Source organism: Bos grunniens, chromosome 14, assembly GCF_055505025.1.
Source record: "Bos grunniens cultivar Pamir isolate PY7600 chromosome 14, Bosgru_T2T1.0, whole genome shotgun sequence".
NCBI lineage: Eukaryota > Metazoa > Chordata > Mammalia > Artiodactyla > Bovidae > Bos > Bos grunniens.
In genome coordinates, this window is record NC_141178.1 from 24,896,243 (window position 1) to 24,914,493 (window position 18,251).

Below are 18,251 nucleotides of genomic sequence, written 5' to 3' on the forward strand. Positions count from 1 at the left end.
AAGGCTCCATGGGAAAATAATGATGAGAAACTAGGATGAATACATTTATACATAGTTGCTATTGTTGTTTAGTTGCTCAGTTGTGTCTGACTCTTGAGATCCACGGACTGTAGCCTCCCAGGCTCTTCTGTCCATGGGATTTCCCAGGCAAGAAGTCTGGAGTGAGTTGCCATTTCCTTCTCCAGGGGATCTTCCTGATCCAGGGATCAAACCTGTATCTCCTGCATTGGCAGGTGAATTCTTTACTGCTGAGCCACTAGGGAAGCCCTTAAACATCTTTATCAATATGCTATCAAGAACTGGATTCTTCAAGAGAAGCATATGGTATAGTTTCCTAACATTGGGAGATAATTTGAGAAATGCTAAAATGCACCATTGTATTTTACCTTTACACTGACTAATGGAGGCTGTTATTTGTTAATACTCATTTAAAGTTAGGGGTATAAATAACTTTGGTAAGCAAAAAAATCAACACCAAAACAAACAAAAAAACCCAAAACAACAAAATGCCCTCTGTAGTCACTTGGGCTCTATATGAATATTCAGTTTATTAAGTCTGACAAATTTGAAAAACTTGGCTTTCTTTTAGTTTTTCAATTCAACCTGTAGTTCTTGATCATCTCTCTGTATATCTATGATTAATACTATGAGAATAAGATCAATTTCACCTGTATCAAAATACCAATAAATTAATTCAATTTGAACAGACTAAAATCACCTTAAACCATCAACTATATTTAAAATTTAGTTAAACTCCTCTAAATGTCTTTTTTGTTTTTATAAATTTAATTATTGTCTTAAGTGACTCAACTATATGACAGTGTACACATATGAGCTTAACTTTCAAAAACTTTCTAAACCCTTACAGCCAATATTTATATAATGCTTACTTTATGCCAGATAATGTTCTAAGTTTTTCATTTATTTAATCCTCAAATCAGTCCCATGAGGTAGCTATCCTAATTTTTAATTCTGTCTAATTAAAAACTGTTCTAATTTATGTTTTACAGGTTGAGGAAACTGAAGTACTGAAATCTTGAATAACTTGCTGGAAGTCACACTGATAATAAGTGACAAACTGCTCATTAGTTTAATATAATAAACTTAACAGTAAAATAAATCAAATTATTTTAGTCATGCCGATACTCCTAACTTAAATTCTCTAGAAACTTTCACTTAAAAATGACAAAACTGACTGATTCTCTCCAACATACAAATACCTTAAACAACAAACAGATTATTTGGAACTTAAAATCATCTTTTAATACTAAATTTGATATTTATTTCTAAGTGTTCGTAGAGTTTACAAGACCTAAATGAAGAAGAGATTACCATCTCAGTCAATTCACAAATTCAGGATCACAATACAGTTACTTCTCAACCAGAAACCAGAATGAGAACATGGGGCCAGGGAGCAAAAAGCTTCCAGATGACCCTCCAAGCATCACAGTGAGAATGTCAGGTCATTTATTTTAGTACTGCCCACGGAGCATTGTGTTCAACTGAAATTGCAACCTACTTCTGAAATTATAACCTACTCTACTGGTGTGTGAGTGTGTGTGTGTGTGTGTGAGAGAGAGAAAGAGAGAGAGTCTAAGGAATGCTTGGTTGGATTTACATGCTTTTTTTAAATTTAAATTTATTTATTTTAATTAGACGCTAATTACTTTACAATATTGTATTGGTTTTGCCTAACATCAACATGAATCCGCCACGGGTGTACATGCTTTTTTTTTTAAACCATCTCATTGATTTCATTGATTTTCATGTGTTTCCTTTCAGTAACAACTCTACAGTCCTCCTCCTCATCAGCAGTTTGCAAACAAGGAAGCTGAGGAGCAGAGAATTAATTAATTTGCCCAGGGTCCAGCAGGGGATAAACAGTAGAGCTGAGGTTCTAAGCCCAGGTCTTCTACGTCCGGATCCACTTGTTGTTGTTGCTGTCGTTCAGTTGCTAGGTTGTGTTGAGTGCTAAGTCGACTCTGCCAGCCCCTGGACTACAGCACAACAGGCTTCCCTGTCCTTCACTGTCTCCCGGAGTTTGCTCAGATTCATGTCCACTGAGTCAGTGATGCTATCTGATCATCTTATCCTCTGCTGCCTTCTTCTCCTTTTGCCTTCAGTATTTCCCAGAATCAGGATTTCAATCCAGAAACTTGCCCAGAATTGGTTCATAGTCCACCTGTTGTGCTGTTCAGGCTGAACTTGGAACCTGCTGTGCAATAGTTCTGCACCTCATGTTGAAATTATATTCCCCAACTTCTTTCTTCTGGCTGTGCCTTTGAAAATATTCACAGTTACTATTAGGTCATTCATTATTTCATCAGCCAGTCACAACACTTACTGGGCTGCTGTCAAACACTGGGCACTGCTTTTGGCACTTCCAATGTTGTGAGACCAAAGTATTAATTTATATTGAGAGAAGGGTTAGGCTGTTTTTAAACAGAGCCATCACTACTGTACTTGACAGGGTTTTTTTCCCCCCCAAAGTAACAGGAATCCTACTTAAATAAAATTGAGAACAAATGGATTTATCTGTATAACTGAAAACTCTATGAGTAGGAAGCCAAACACTCAGGCATGGCTGGATCAGAAGCCGAAAGGATGTTACAAAGTCTACCTCCCTTGCTCTTAAAATCTGTTTCCACACATTCTCTGTCTCCAAGTCTCAATTTGCTACATTTTGAGTTCTGGCCTGATTTTTTCCTGCTGCTGACTTCTTCTACTTAGCAAATGAAAGTGACTGCAGATCTCACGTGCCTCTCCCTTTCATCTTGTGATTTTAAAAGGAGCAAGAGCATCTCTTCTAAATGTTCTTGGAGAAGAAATCTTGGAAAGAACATTAGTTGACCCATCTCTTTGAGCCATGTGCCCAGTGCTGAATGAATCATGGTAACCAGGGGTTTGGAGAGTCCTGGGCCACAGGCCCTGGAGTAGAACCATGCCTGCCTAAGCCACTTGGAATGGTAAAGGTGAGATGATGGGCAGGCAAGCCTCTCGAACCACATGTGTATTCTTATGTCTCTGCCTCCCTCCATCCCTCTCTTCTTTCCTTCCTTTAACAGTCATTGTTATCTATCATAATAATATAATTATAATACTATTATCTATTAATATATATTATATAACATATATAAACTATATTTAATATATAACTAAGATTAAGCTTCAGAAAAAGGAATATGACAAGACTGTATATTGTCACCCTGTTTACTTAACTTATAGGCAGAGCACACTATGAAAAATACCAGGCTAGATGAGTTACAAGCTGGAATCAAGATTGCTGGGAGAAATATCATAACCTCAGATATGCAGATGATACCTCTAGTGGAAGAAAGTGAAGATAAACTAAAGAGCCTCTTGATTAGGGTAAAAGAGGAAAATGAAAAAGCCAGCTTAAAACTCAAAATTATTTTAAAAAGTAAGATCGTGGCATCCAGCCCCATCACTTCATGGTAAATAGAAGGGAAAAAAGTGGAAGCAATGATAGATTTCCTCTTCTTGGGCTCTAAAATCACTGTGGATGGTGTCTGCAGGCTTGAAATTAGAAGACGGTTGCTTCTTGGAAGGAAAGCTATGACAAATCTAGACAGTGTATTAAAAAGAAAGGCATCACTTTGCTGACAAAGATCCATATAGTCAAAGCTATAGTCTTTCCAGTAATCATGTATGGATGTGAGAGTTGGATGATAAAGAAGACAGAGCACCAAAGAATTGATGCTTTTGAACTATGGTGTTGGAGAAGACTCTCGGGAGTCCCTTGGACAGCAAGGAGATCAAACCAGTCCATCCTAAAGGAAAGAAACCCTGAATACTCATTGGACAGACTGATGCTGAAGCTGAAGCTCCAACACTTTGGCCACCTGATGCGAAGAGCTGACTCATTGGAAAAGACCCTGATGCTGAGAAAGATTGAGGGCAGAAGGAGAAGAGGGTGACAGAGGATGAGATGGTTGGATGGTATCACCAACTCAATGGACATGAACTTGGGCAAACTCCAAGAGATGGTGAGGGGCAGGTAAGCCTGGCATGCTGCAGTCCATGGGGTCACAAAGAGTAGTACATGAATTGGTGACTGAACAACAACAACAAAAGCTTCAGAGATGCAAAGTTATATATATTTCCTTCCTGACTCTATTTGCATTAAGTAGCATAATATATTACTATTATATATTACATAATATGTTACTATTATAATCATACAGTTATAATAGATATCATTAATATAATATTACATATAATAATATATAACTATATTATATAAAATAATTATATGTATATATGTTATGTCTAAATATAACATATTTGTATTGTATTATATTACAAGGGAATGGGGGAAAAGGAAATGGCAACCCACTCCAGTACTCTTGCCTGGAGAATCCTAGGGATGGAGGAGCCTGGTGGGCTGCTGTCTATGGGGTCGTACAGATTCGGACACGACTGAAGTGACTTAGCAGCAGCAGCAGCACAAGGGAAGGGAGTCTGTGAAGACTCTGAGGTGGGCAGGACCATGGTGATTTACATCATGCAAGAGGCCTGTGTTGTTCTGAGCATGGAAGAATGGAGACAAGAGCATGAGCCGGGGGTTGGCAGGAGAACATCAGGGACCAGATCACGCAGGATCTTGAGAAGTCAGGATGAGCCTCTGTGGCTTTATAGAGACAGTGCCCTACTAGTATTGAGGTTGTGTAATCCAAAGGAATGAAATTAACGGCAGGAATTTCTGGCCATTAGAAATGTGGAATGGGAAGACAACAAGATGTCAGGTTATTTAAGGGCCCCTGGGTCTTCAGCGTTCTGCAAATCACTCTATGTAGCTGGCATCTGGCAGGGAAGCAGTTGTTGCTTAGGTAGGGGTTCTGTCCTCAGTCTTTCTCAGCACATTCAGTTCAGTTTGTAAGGACGTGTGACTCGGGTTGGTATATTTTAATCTGAAGCAAAGTGTGCACTGCTTTTCAATTTTGAAAAAAATGAAAATGCCCTGAACTATCTTTATTGCACCACTTTATCTTCTATATTCTGCCAAGATAGCATCTGTTCATCCTTGGATATAAGCTCAACCATCACTTCTTTTGAAAGCCTTCCCTGATATCTTGTCTGGATCAAGATCCATCTGCCACATACTCTTTACCATAGTTCTCTTGCAGAGCACTTAGAGTTACTAAACACGTACTTGTGTAATGCTGCTGCTGCTGCTAAGTCACTTCAGTCGTGTCCAACTCTGTGCAATTCCGTAGACAGCAGTTTACCAGACTCCGCCATCCCTGGGATTCTCCAGATGAGATTATAATAAAAACTTATCACACGAGCTTGTAAACTTTATGTGTGCAATGACTATATACCCCCAGTGCTGAACACATAGTAGGTGATCAATAACTATCTGTTAATAAGTGAATAATCTTAACTTTTCTGGGGTATATTTATTTTTTCATATTTACATTTAAATCTGGTGACGTTTTGTGATTGTGGTTGGTTTGCAGTTGAAGACTTTCTCAAAATGGGCTCTCAACAGTATTTGCTGAAAGGCACTAAATAAAGAAAAATAAATCAAGGCTGTTTTTAGAATGCCTGAACCATGTAACTTTTTACATATAATTTGATTAAGAGATCAAAAGTACAGAAGAAATATCCGAGTAATCTCCTTTTGAATTCCGCTCTTTGTAAAGTCACACGTTCATGACCTTTGTTCCTGTCTCTGAATCCCTCTGTCAGAAAAATGCCTGCTGTTTCAACCCTGAAGGGGGATGAGGCATGGGGAAGAAGGGACAGAACCTCTGAGCCAAGTAATAACCTCTCTTTCAGCAAATACCGTAATATGCTATGGCTCAGCTCTTGCCTGGAAAAATCTTCTCAGACATTTTTATTTACTAACTGTTCAGTGTTTAAATGATTCTTCATGGAAGAAAATTGAGCACACACACAAACACACACACACACCACACACATTTCCCATTTGCTAAAGATGTCTCTCATGTTTAGCTCCTGTGCCTAACCATAACTTTCACAATTTTACATTATCCTTGAACTTTCAGTTTCCTCTTGAATAAACAGGCCCAGACCTCCAGCAGTAGCTGTTTAGGACGGCACTGTGGCTACTAGGAGATGAGATTTCAGTGATGCTAAAATATTCATGGCATTTGGACTCATAATGGTTGTACTATTCTAGAAGGGGAATCTTGAAGATGAGTTGACATAGCTCCATCAGCAAACATCCCACCGGATGTTTTCTTAAGCATTTTGAACAAAGTTCAACTGCCCTTTGAGAAAGAAAGCACATTTCTTTCTCATTTATAATTTTTGGAAAGATACCAACCCCCAAATTCTGAGAGTTCATTAGAGGAAAAACTGCCCAAATATAACAATACTTTGTTTGTCCTTTAATCCATAGAACCACATAGTTATTTTTTAAGTATCTCGGCAATTAATTACTACCATTTCTTGAGGAAGGCAGGAAATACTAGCCACATTTTATAGCTATTATAACAGAAACAGGAAGGATTTACTCTTCTGAGATTAACAGCCTTCCTGGAAGAAGGTTAGCTTCTTGGAGAATGTGTTAATAATTTAAGATCATGGTTAATTTTAGCCCTGTACAAGAACAGCAGAATTCAAACTGACCAAGATAGACTTTTATGTTTGCAAATACAGGTTGTCTTGTGAGGTTTGCTTAAAAAGATGAAGGACCTAGTGATTAAGAAAACTTGGAATAGTTATGTGGAAAATATTTATACTTCACTGAATTACACTTACACATTTATCTTACTTTTCCTTAGGCCACTGCAGCTTATAGTGCACTGCAAATCGTAAACAAAGTAATAGTTTTCAAAGATAGCCCCTTTCCAGCAGTATCAATGAAACCTGAGTAGTCTAAAATATTTTATTCCAGTTTAAGCAGTGTTTGCTTTTTCCCATGTATGCAGGAGTAGCTAAGGGGTTCGTCTTTTTCAGTTTTGTGGTAATCATCCTTGTTGGTTCTAAATGTTCAGGGATTAGATTTCCTCCCAGCACTTCCAATCTCTGGCAACCACTGAAGTTTTCTCCATCTCCCTAGTTTTGCCTTTCCCAGAATGTCATGTATTTGATATCATAAAATATGGAGGCTTTTCAGATTGACTTCTTCCACTTAGTAATATGGGTTTAAGGTTCTTCCATGTCTTTTCATGGCTTGATAATTCATTTCTTTTTAATGCTGAATAATTTTCTATTTTCAGGATATGCCATAGTTTATCCATTTACCTCCTAAAGGACATAGACATCTGTGTGTGGGCTCATCTGGGTGGTGAGGTGGGGCGGGGGGTGGCACTATTGTATGTACATAAGTTTTCAACTCCTTTGGGGTTAATACCAAGGACGGTGATTACTGGATCGTATGATAAGTATATGTTTAGTTTTGTAAAGAAACTGCCAAACTCTCTTCCAATGTGGATACACCATTTTGCATTCCCCAGCAATGGATAAGAACTCCTGTCACTCCATATCCTTGCTAGGAATCGGTGTTGTCAGTGTTCTGGATTTTGGTCATTCTAATAGGTGTTAATTTATATTTATGATTCATTCTCATTGATGTGAGGTTTATTTTTTTCCCTTGTCTGTGTAATAATTTATTGTTGGATTGCCACTTTAAAAATTGTTTCATCTCTTGATAGGTTTTTTGGTTGTCAATAATGTGTTTAATACCCTGATGGTTCTCTTGTGAACATTCATGTTCTGTGCAGTTCTCTGTACAGAAGTGCAAGTGTTTCTCTAGGGTATATGTGTTAGGAGTGAAATAGCTGTTGCAGAGTCAGTTCAATATTACTAGGTGAGGCTCAGTTGTCTTCCAAAGTTGATCCTATATACATTCACCTATAATGGATGAGAATTCCTTTTGGTGTATAGTCTTATCAACCCTGCTGCTAAGTCGCTTCAGTTGTGTCCGACTCTGTGCGACCCCATACACGGCAGCCCACCAGGCTCCCCCGTCCCTGGGATTCTCCAGGCAAGAACACTGGAGTGGGTTGCCATTTCCTTCTCCAATGCATGAAAGTGAAAAGTGAAAGTGAAGTCGTTCAGTCGTGTCCGACTCGTAGCAACCCCATGGACTGCAGCCTACCAGGCTCCTCCGTCCATGGGATTTTCCAGGCAAGAGTACTGGAGTGGGATGCCATTGCCTTCTCCATATCAACCCTTAGTCTGACATTTATCATTTTTGCAAGTTAGTTTAATGTTATATCATTATTAGCAAAGTTGAGTATTTTTCACATTTTTATTGGTCATTTATGTTTCCAGTGAAATGTCTCTTCATGTCCTTTGCCTTTGTTTTGTCTTTTTCTTATAAACCTGAAGAAGTGGTTTACAATTTACATGCTTTGAGTTTTACTTAAGAAATTCTTCCCAACTGTAGCCTCATAAAATTTCTCCTATATATTTTTCTAAAAGTTTTGTCTTTGACATTTAAGTCCTGAATCCACTTGGAATTGTTTTCATGTATATTTTGAGGTAGAGATCCATTTCCCTTTCTCCCCACATGGATATTTTGTTTTCAGTACCATTACTGAGTGGGAGTCCTTTCTTTCCCCATTTGTGTGCAATACACCTCTGCCCTGCTTCTATTTCCATGAATTTTGTGTTATTCCCAAGCCCTGTATTTGATTCCATTAGAAAATTTGTCCATGAGCAAAGAGCATCTGCTATCACAGTCTTATTTAATATAACTCGAATTTTTTTTATATCTAGTAAGTCATTTTCCTCTGGCTAACTAACTCCTCAGGAATGGTTTAGCTCTTCTTGGTCCTTTACCTTTCATATAAATTAAACATTTATAAAAAAATCCTATTGAATTTTAATTTGGTCTTATATTAATTTATAGATTAACTTAAATAGAATTGAAATAGATGTCTTTAAGCTCATATTCTATGATCATGCTAAATCTTTCCATTATATAGACCTTCCTTGAAATGCTATAACGGTTTGATAAATTTCTCCAAAATAGTCTTATACATAGTTTACTAGCTTTATTCTTAGGTGCTTTATATTTTCAGCTGCTATTAGAAATTATTTTTTAAATTTCTTGCCTAACGTTTTCTTTCCAAAATATAGAAACACAATGGACTCATGTGTGTATCAATTCTATATCAACCTTGTTAAAATCTCCAGTGAATTCTAATAATAGTTTGTCCACTTATAATTTTGGGGTTTTTTTGTGTATAATCACAGAACCTGTAAAAATATTATTTATTCCTTTTTGAAATTATACATTTGCTTTTTATATTTTTGTGTAGTCCAAGAGATCATCTCTCTCTATCAATATAAAGACATGCTTTTGAGGTTTGTTTGGTGATAATGTGAACCAAAATATTAAGACTATGAAATGGTATTTGGGAAAAAAGTTTAAACTACTGAAAAAAAATATGGTGCTGTTGTAGGACTCCTCAGGTTCTATTTATTATTTATGACAATTTGGTACTTTTAAAATCTAGGAATTTATTTCAGATAAATTTTCAATATTTTTACTCAAAGTTGTTTGTAATTTTATCTTTTATGTCTTTGTGTTATCTCTAATCGTAATACCTTTATTATGAAGTAATAAGCAGTTTTGAGTATTTAAAAATATATAGTAATATTATTTAACAAATAAATACAGATTTTTTAAAAGTTTTTTTTTTCTTGTTTTAAATTTCTAAAACTAGATAAATAAATGTCTGAATATAAAGATGTTTGAAACTTTTTGAGATGCTATATAGGCTTATGTATGATGAATTTATATATATGTGTGTGTATGTGGGTGTATATATACATATATACATGCACATATTTCATTGTGGCAAAGAATATATATTTGCAATGATGGGGTATAATGTTCTACATATGTCCATAAGATCAATCTTGTTAATTGTGTTATTTGTATAAAGTGTTAGTCACTCAGTTGTGTCCAACTCTTTGTGACCCCATGGACTGTAGCCCACCAGGCTCCTCTGTCCATGGTATTCTCCAGCAAGAATACTGGAGTGGGTTGACGTTCCCTTCTCCAGGGGTTATTTGTATAGTCTTATTGATATTGATTATCTGCTTGTATATCAATATTTACAGAAGCATTAAAATGTTCAATATTCACAGTTGATTTGTCAATTTCTTATGTAGATATATCAATATTTTCTCTTTATATTTTGAAAGTCATCATAAATCCATTTAAGTTTAAAATCACTATATAATCCTCAGGAATTAAAGATTTATAATTATGTGATGACCCTCTTTATCACTAACATTGCCTTTTGCTCTAAAATACATTTTCTGTATTATTTTGTTGTTATTCAGTCGCTAGATCATGTCTAACTCTGTGACTCCATTAACTGCAGCATGTCAGGCTCCCCTGTCCTTCACTATCTCCCTGAGTTTGCTCAAATTCATGTCTATTGAGTCAGTGATGATCTAACCATTTCATCCTCTGCCTCCCCATTCTCCTATTGCCTTCAAGTTTTCCCAGCATCAGGGTCTTTTCCAGTGAGTTTGCTTTTTGCATCAGGTGGCCAAAGTATTGGAGCTTCAACATCAGTCCTTCCAATGAGTATTCAGGGTTGATTTCCTTTAGGATTGACTGGTTTGATCTCTTTGCAGTCCAATGGACTCTCAAGAGTCCTCTCCAGCACCACAATTCAAAAGCATCAATTCTTTGGCACTCAGCCTTCTTTATGGTCCAGCTCTCACATCTGTACATGACTTCTGGAAGAACCATAGCTTAGGCTATACGGACCTTTATCGGCAAAATGATGTCTCTGCTTTTTAATATGCTGTCTAGGTTTGCCATAGTTTTCCTTCCAAAGAGCAAGAACCATTTAATTTCATGGCTGCAGTCACCATCCACAGTGATTTTGTAACTCCAGAAAATAAAATCTGTCACTACTTCCATTTTTTCCTCTTCTATTTGTCATGAAGTGATGGGACCAGATGCCATGATCTTCATTTTTTGAATGTTGAGTTTCAAACTACTCCATTTCTTCTAAGGGATTCTTATCCAGAGTGGTAGTTATAATGGTCACCTGAATTAAATTCACCCATTCCTATCCATTTTAGTTCCCTGATTCCTAAGATGTCGATGTTCAATCTTGCCATCTCCTGCTTGACCACAGGCAATTTATCTTGATTCACAGACCTAAAAGTCCAGGTCTTATGCAATATTGTTTTTTATAGCACTGGACTTTACTTTTACCACCAGACACATTCACAACTGAGCATCATTTCTGCTTTGGCAGGGTGCTTCATTCTTTCTGAAGCTACTAGTAATTGCTCTCTGCTGTTTCCCAGTAGCTGTATTGAATACCTTCCAATCTGGAGGGCTCATTTTCTGGTGTCATATCTTTTTGCCTTCTCATACTATTCATGGGGTTCTCGCAGCAATAATACTGGAGAGGTTTGCCATTTGCTCCCCCAGTGGACTACGTGTTGTCAGGACTCTTCACTATGACCCATGCATCTTGGGTGGCCCTGCATGGCATGGCTCATAGCTTCATTGAGTGACACTAACCCCTTCATCACAACAAGGTTATGATCCACGAAGGGGTTCTGTGTTACTAATATAACTAAATTAGACTTGCTTCGATTTATATCTACATAGCATCTGTTTCCGGAGAAGGCAATGGCACCACACTCCAGTACTTTTGCCTAGAAAATCCCATGGACGGAGGAGCCTGGTAGGCTGCAGTCCATGGGGTCACTAGAGTCAGACACGACTGAGCGACTTCCCTTTCATTTTTCAATTTCATGCATTGGAGAAGGAAATGGCAACCCACTCCAGTGTTCTTGCCTGGAGAATCCCAGGGATGGGAAGCCTGGTGGGCTGCCGTCTATGGGGTCGCACAGAGTCAGACAGGACTGAAGCGACTTAGCAGCAGCAGTAGCATATGTTTCATCATTTTTAAATTTAAACTTTTGTTTCCTATAAATAATATAAAGTTAGATTTTATTAGTCAGTCTAACAATCTTTGATTTTCAAGAAGAAATCATTTTGTTTACATATAGATCAAATCCAAGTCTCCCACATTGCAGGCAGATTCTTTATCATCTGAGCCACCAGAGAAGTCTGAAGAATACTGGAGTGTATATTTGGATTAACCACAACCATCTTATTTTCTACTTTCTATTTGCCGACTCTAATTTTTTTCTCTCTTGCCATTTTAATTGATTGATATTTTCTTCTTCTACCATTTAATATTTTCTCTGATATTTTGGTGGAGAAGGAAATGGGAACCCACTCTAGTATTCTTGTCTGGAGAATTCCATGGACAGAAGAGCTTGGTGGGCTACAGTTCATAGGGTCGCAAAGAGTTGGACACAACTAAAGCAACTGAGCATCTGATAGTTTGGGAGACATAAACTATTTTTCTATAGTTTTCTAAAGATTATAGTTTTAATATAAATTATTTTAAAAGTTTTAACACTGAATTTAAAAATACTAGAGTAACCTATTAAATTGTAAAGCTAAATATCTTTATTCTTCTGAATACTGTAAGTATCTTAAAGTGGCTTAACTCCAGTCATCCATTCAAGATAGTGATAATGCTTCATTCAATTCAATCTTGAATTTTTATTCCCACAATGAGTCATTGTTAAAGTTTCATACATGTCTATTAAATTATATTTTTTCATATACTTACATTTTCATAGCTCACTATTCATCTCATATCTCAGATCTTTGTCTTTAAGGACATCTTTTAGAAGTTACAAATCATTATTTGCATAATAATCTCTGTTTTCATTTATCTGAAGTTGCCTTTGACCTTTTTCTTAAAAGATGGTTTTATTGGTTATAGTAAATGGTTTATATTCTAAATGCCATTACTTCTTTTTCCCAGCACTTTGACTGTATAACTGCACTTTCTATAACTTTTATAATTTGAATCATGGCCCCAGTTCTATAGACCATTTTGATCTCAGACCAAGGTAGAATTACAATTTGATGACATATATTTTTGTGACATACATTTTTTCCTTTCCTCTAGTCCCACCAACAAACTTCATGGAAATCTAGCTTCTCCTTCAAAGTCTCCATGCTGTTCCTGGGAACTCCCTGGGGATGTCTCATGTGGGCCCACAAGCAAGTCACTTTTCTGATCATCTTGTTCTTCAGTCTTAAGTCGTGCGACACTTAGAGACCCCATGGAATGCAGCACACCAGACTTCCCTGTCCTTCACTGTCTTGCCGATCCTGCTCACAGTGCTAATTGTCTCGTTGTATCTCACTGTGTGCGCTGTTCTCTGAACTTATGGTAGGCAAGCCAGGAGCCAAGAGGCTGGAAGAAAATGCAAGGAGCGGTAGGAAGTGTAGATGCATTTATTCTCTACTGGCTGCAGCAGCAGCCAGTAGCAACAGGCATAAACAACATAACCACACACAACGCTTCAGGGCTTTTCCAGCTGAAGCTTATAAATATACTTACAGACCAAATGTGGCCCCCTAGCCAAACAAGTACCCCATGATGTGCATGCACAGTGCTATGAATGATCTCAGCTGTTACATAACCATCCAAAGTCACTGTTTACCGAACATGGGGAGAGGGTGTGAGGATGTGGTGTGAGAGAGCCTGACTGGTGCCATCTTGCTAATTTCCCCGCATTCACTATCTCCCAGAGTTTACTCAAATTCATGTCCATTGAGTATGTGATTCCATCCAACCATCTCATCCTCTGTTGCCCCCTTTTCCTCCTGCCCTCAATCTTTCCCAGCATCAGGGTCTTTTCCAATGAGTTGGCTCTTTGCATCAGGTGGCCAGGGTATTGGAACTTTAGCTTCAGCATCATTCCTTCAAAGGAATTTTCAGGGTTGGTTTCCTTTAGGAGTCACTGCTTTGATCTCCTGGCTGTTCAAGGGACTCTCAAGAGTCTTCTCCAGCCTCACAATGTGAAAGCATCAATTCTTCAGTGCTCAGAGTTCTTTATGGTTCAACTCTCACATCTGTACATGACTACTGGAAAAACCATAGCTTTGACTATTCAGACCTTTGCCAGCAAAGTGATTTTTAATACTCTGTCTAGGTTTGTCAGAGCTTTCCTTCCAAGGAGCTAGGGTCCTACAACTTCATGGCTGCAGTCACCATCCACAGTGATTTTGGAGTCCAAGGAAATAAGATTTGCCACTGTTTCCATTTTTCCCCATCTATTTGCCATGAAGTGATGGGACCAGATGCCATGATCTTAGTTTTTTGAATGTTGAGTTTTAAGTCAGCTTTTTCCACTATCCTCTATCACCCTCATCAAGAGGCTCTTTAGTTCTTCTTTGCTTTCTGCCATTACGGTGGTGTCCATCTGCATATCGTACAGCAGGTTCCAGTCTTTGCCAGGTTCTCTGCTTCCTCCAGGCCTCACATGCCTATAAACCTTCATGAGAGGATGTACTTTTGCTGGGCGTCCCCCCTCATTGTTCTGATATTTATGCCATGTCAGGGTTCCATCATCTCTAGGGTCCTGATGGTGTTATTCTTGTGCCAGTGACAGGCTGAGTCACATGGAGAGGAAGGGGCAGAAGGCAGGGAGGTGAATGGAGGATGGGTTTCACCTGTAGGGGGTTTATGGGAGAACTCCATATACAGCAGATGCAGAATAAGAGACACTGCGCTCTGCAGAGAGACCTGCCTCTCCAGTGACTGATGTGTTGTTAACGAGATAATCTCCTGTCTTTCCCTTCTTTAGAATGAGCTCTTTCCTATGTACCTCTTTCTTCCATCAGGCAAATATCCTCCTGGTGGACCCATCCCATAAGTTTCCCTAGGTACCCAAGTATACCTGAATGCCAGACTGAAGATCTGGGTATAAATGAAACCTGGAGCCCTCTAAACAGCATAAACTGGATGTTTTATAAGCAGATTTATACCCTAACTTTTACCATAACATTGTATCCATTCTTTACTGCATCTCTCTTAATTTGCTTTACATTTAAATACAAAGATTTTTATTTTTAGAAATTTTATTCTTCTAAAATTTCTCTATTGAAGCATTTGCCATATATTTAGCTGGTTTTAACTTTCATTCCTATACTTTAAATATAATTAAGTGCATCTTTCTTCCACTTGTTGGAAGTTTCTTCTATATTTTAAAGAATTATTTTTCTCATTTTCTTAACTTCCTGTTTTCTATTTGTATTTTTTAGTTGATTGTGCTTCAGGTCTTGAAAGTTGAATTTCTTGATGTCTGTTTTTTCTTTTTTTTTAAATTTGCTTTCTTCATTTGAGAATGTTTTCTGCTTATTTATATTTCTTATCCTTTTTCCAAATGATGTTAAGACTTTATGTGGTGATTTACTCCCTGGCCTTTTTGATATGTTTTAAAATTAACTGAATAAAGATTTTGCAGAAGAAATTTAATCTGTCTTATTTTAGATACATTTTAATTTCACTTTTTACTTAAGCATAATGTGAAGCTTTCCCTGGAGAAGGAAATGGCAACCCACTCCAATATTCTTACCTGGAGAATCTCACGGACAGAGAAGCCTAGTGGGCTACAGTCCATGGGGTCGCAAAGCGTCAGACACGACTGAGAACACAGCACAATGTGAAGCTTTATAGATATTATTTACTGTTCTGCATTCTCAAATGAACACAAGGACCATGTTCATTGTATTGCAATTAAAGCCTCCAAAAATGATATTCAACTTATCTCAAGACATGTTGGCTACCACCAGTGAAAACATCACTGACTCTAGAGAAAAGCAAAGAAGTGGAATTTCTAATATATATATATATATACACACACACACATATATATATACATATGTGTATACATATATATATATAAACTTGGCTTGAACTTGGAGAAATATAAATGTTTTATTCTTTGTTCTCACTTTAATATCAGAGTCCCTGTTTTAAATGATCACATTTTCCATAGGAATTAAAAGCACTATCAGAACAAATATGAAATATGAAAAAACTCTATCAGTGGAATCAGCATTCTTAAAGGCAATGATGTGTATGTGTGTGCGTGTGTATAGAATCCCTTTTTGTTTTAATTCTGCCATGCATTGATGTTCTTATATGTACCTGGAATTCTGTGTATACCTTTCTATATGTATGTTTGATATTGTGTAAAGTGATTTAGAATTTGTCTTAAACATATGCATATTCTACAAGCAACAATTTAATATATTTATTCCTGAATGTGCCAGGTTGCATGAGGTGTTTGTTTTTAACTTTTGTAAAAACCTCCTTACTCTGCCTTTACCACTGGACAAGAGGGACAGTAAAATCATCACTGAAAATGCATTACTGCTGGCTCGTCAATAAGAAGCAAGTCATCTACAGGAATGTACTGTACAATCCCTGTCGCAGAACAGTGTGTTCCCAGCAGTGTCTTACCTGGCAGCCAATCTGGAAGACTTTTTCCACCCATTTCTGCCAACTGTGCTTTCCAGTGCAGTCTTTCCCTCTCCAGCTTCTATGGAGACTGTTACTTTTTTTTGCATATCCCGAACTTAAAATTGTTACCACTTTGCCATAGCTTTTATTTAATTTTTTAATTGGAAGATAATTGCTTTACAATGTTATGTCAGTTTCTGCTATACAACAAAGTGAAAGTTATATGTATACATATATCCCCTCCCTCATGAGCCTCCCTTCCCCCTCTGCATGCCAAGTCATCACAGAGCACAGAGTTGAGCTTCCTGTGCTACAAAGCAGCTTCCTGCTGGCTATCTGCTTTACACACGGTAGTGGATATATGTCAGTGCTCCTCTCTCAGTTCATCCTACCCCCGCCTCTGTGTCCACACGTGTTCCCTACATCTGTGTCTCTATTCCTGCACTATAAATAGGTCCATCTGTACCCTTTTTCTAGACCCATATATATGCATTAATATACTGTGTCTGTTCTCTTTCTGACTTACTTCACTCTGTATGACAGACTCCAAGTCCATCCACATTGCTGTAAATACCCAATTTCACTCCTTTTTATGGCTGAGTAATGTTCCATTGTACTTACGTATCACATCTTCTTTACTCATCTGTTGATGGACATTTAGGTTGCTTCCATGTCCTGGCTATTGTAAATAGTGCTGCACACATAAACATTGGAGTATATGTGTCTTTTTGAATTATGGTTTTCTCAGGGTGCATGCCCAGGAGTGGGATTGCTTGATCATATTGTAGTTCTATTAAAACAAAAGTAAACAAATGGGAACTAATTAAACTTAAAAGCTTTTGCACAGCAAATAAAACCATAAAAAAGATGAAAAGACAACCCTCAGGATGGGAGAAAATATTTGCAAAAGAAGCAATGGACAAATGATTAATCTCCAAATTATACAAGCAGCTCATGCAGCTCAGTATCACAGAAACCCAAACAACCCAATCAAAAAATGGGAGGAAGAACTAAACAGACATACAGATGGCCAACTAACATGTGAAAAGATGTTAAACATCATTAATTATTAGAGAAATGCAGATCAAAACTACAATGAGGTATCACCTCACAGAAGTTAGAATGGCCATCATGAAAAAGTCTACAAATAACAAACTCTGGAGAGGATGTGGAGAAAGGGGAATCTTCTTGCACGGTTGGTTGGTAGAAATGTAAATTGGTACAGTCACTGTGGAGAACAGTATGGAGGTTCCTTAAAAAACTAAAAAATGGAGGCTGTTACTCCTGAGGGTTCTTCTCTCTCCACTGCTCACCACTGGCCTTTTAGGTCCACCTTCACAGACCAGCTCCTCCCTCTTCCTACAGCCCACTCCTTCTCTTTCTCTTTTGACTGGTGATACCTGTCATACAGCCTCAATTGTTTTTCTTTTCTTCTGGATAAAACAAGAAAAGCTTCAAATCCAGGGAGGTTTGGGGAAATTGAGAGAAGCCAGTTAGAAAAACGTGTACTGGTGTGATCTCAATGTCCTTATCTCTACAAGGCAAACAAATCTCAGCCTAGCCAAGGACTGTCTCTTGCAGGATACCTGTGTACTATTTCATCAAAGAGACCCTCTGTCTCCTATCTTGCCCTCAGGTGCAGTAAAAAGGGGCTCTCTTTTGTCATCCAAGCCTTCTAAGTGCATGTTCCAGAAGGGTGATGGGTGTGTTTTGTGTTCCAGTGTCAGGGTGGGAAGGAGAGAAAACCTCATACATCTTGTACCTGTTGAAATGGACTTGAACATATTGAAAAAGCCATCACAGATGGTTCTGGGCAAAACATAATTAGAAAACTGTAACATTTCTTGGTAAATCTTGGTTTGAAATCCATTGGCTTAGAGTGAGGTAGATCTAGATGGTCAGAGAGGAGTGTTGGGTTCAGCCCATGAC

At 37.7% G+C, this 18,251-nt stretch overlaps 2 long non-coding RNA genes across 2 annotated transcripts in view; one reads left to right on the forward strand and one right to left on the reverse strand.

Moving 5' to 3' along the window:
• The window catches only part of LOC147359199 (uncharacterized), a 214,661-nt gene that overhangs the window by 121,152 nt on the left and 75,258 nt on the right, over window positions 1-18,251 (forward strand). The window contains exons 3-4 of the long non-coding RNA XR_015140618.1: window positions 1,011-2,972; window positions 3,226-4,018. This is a non-coding gene — a long non-coding RNA (uncharacterized LOC147359199). The remainder of the gene's footprint in view (window positions 1-1,010; window positions 2,973-3,225; window positions 4,019-18,251) is intronic.
• Window positions 16,944-18,251, reverse strand: part of LOC147359201 (uncharacterized) — a 72,279-nt gene continuing 70,971 nt past the window's right edge. The window contains exon 3 of the long non-coding RNA XR_015140622.1: window positions 16,944-17,112. This is a non-coding gene — a long non-coding RNA (uncharacterized LOC147359201). The remainder of the gene's footprint in view (window positions 17,113-18,251) is intronic.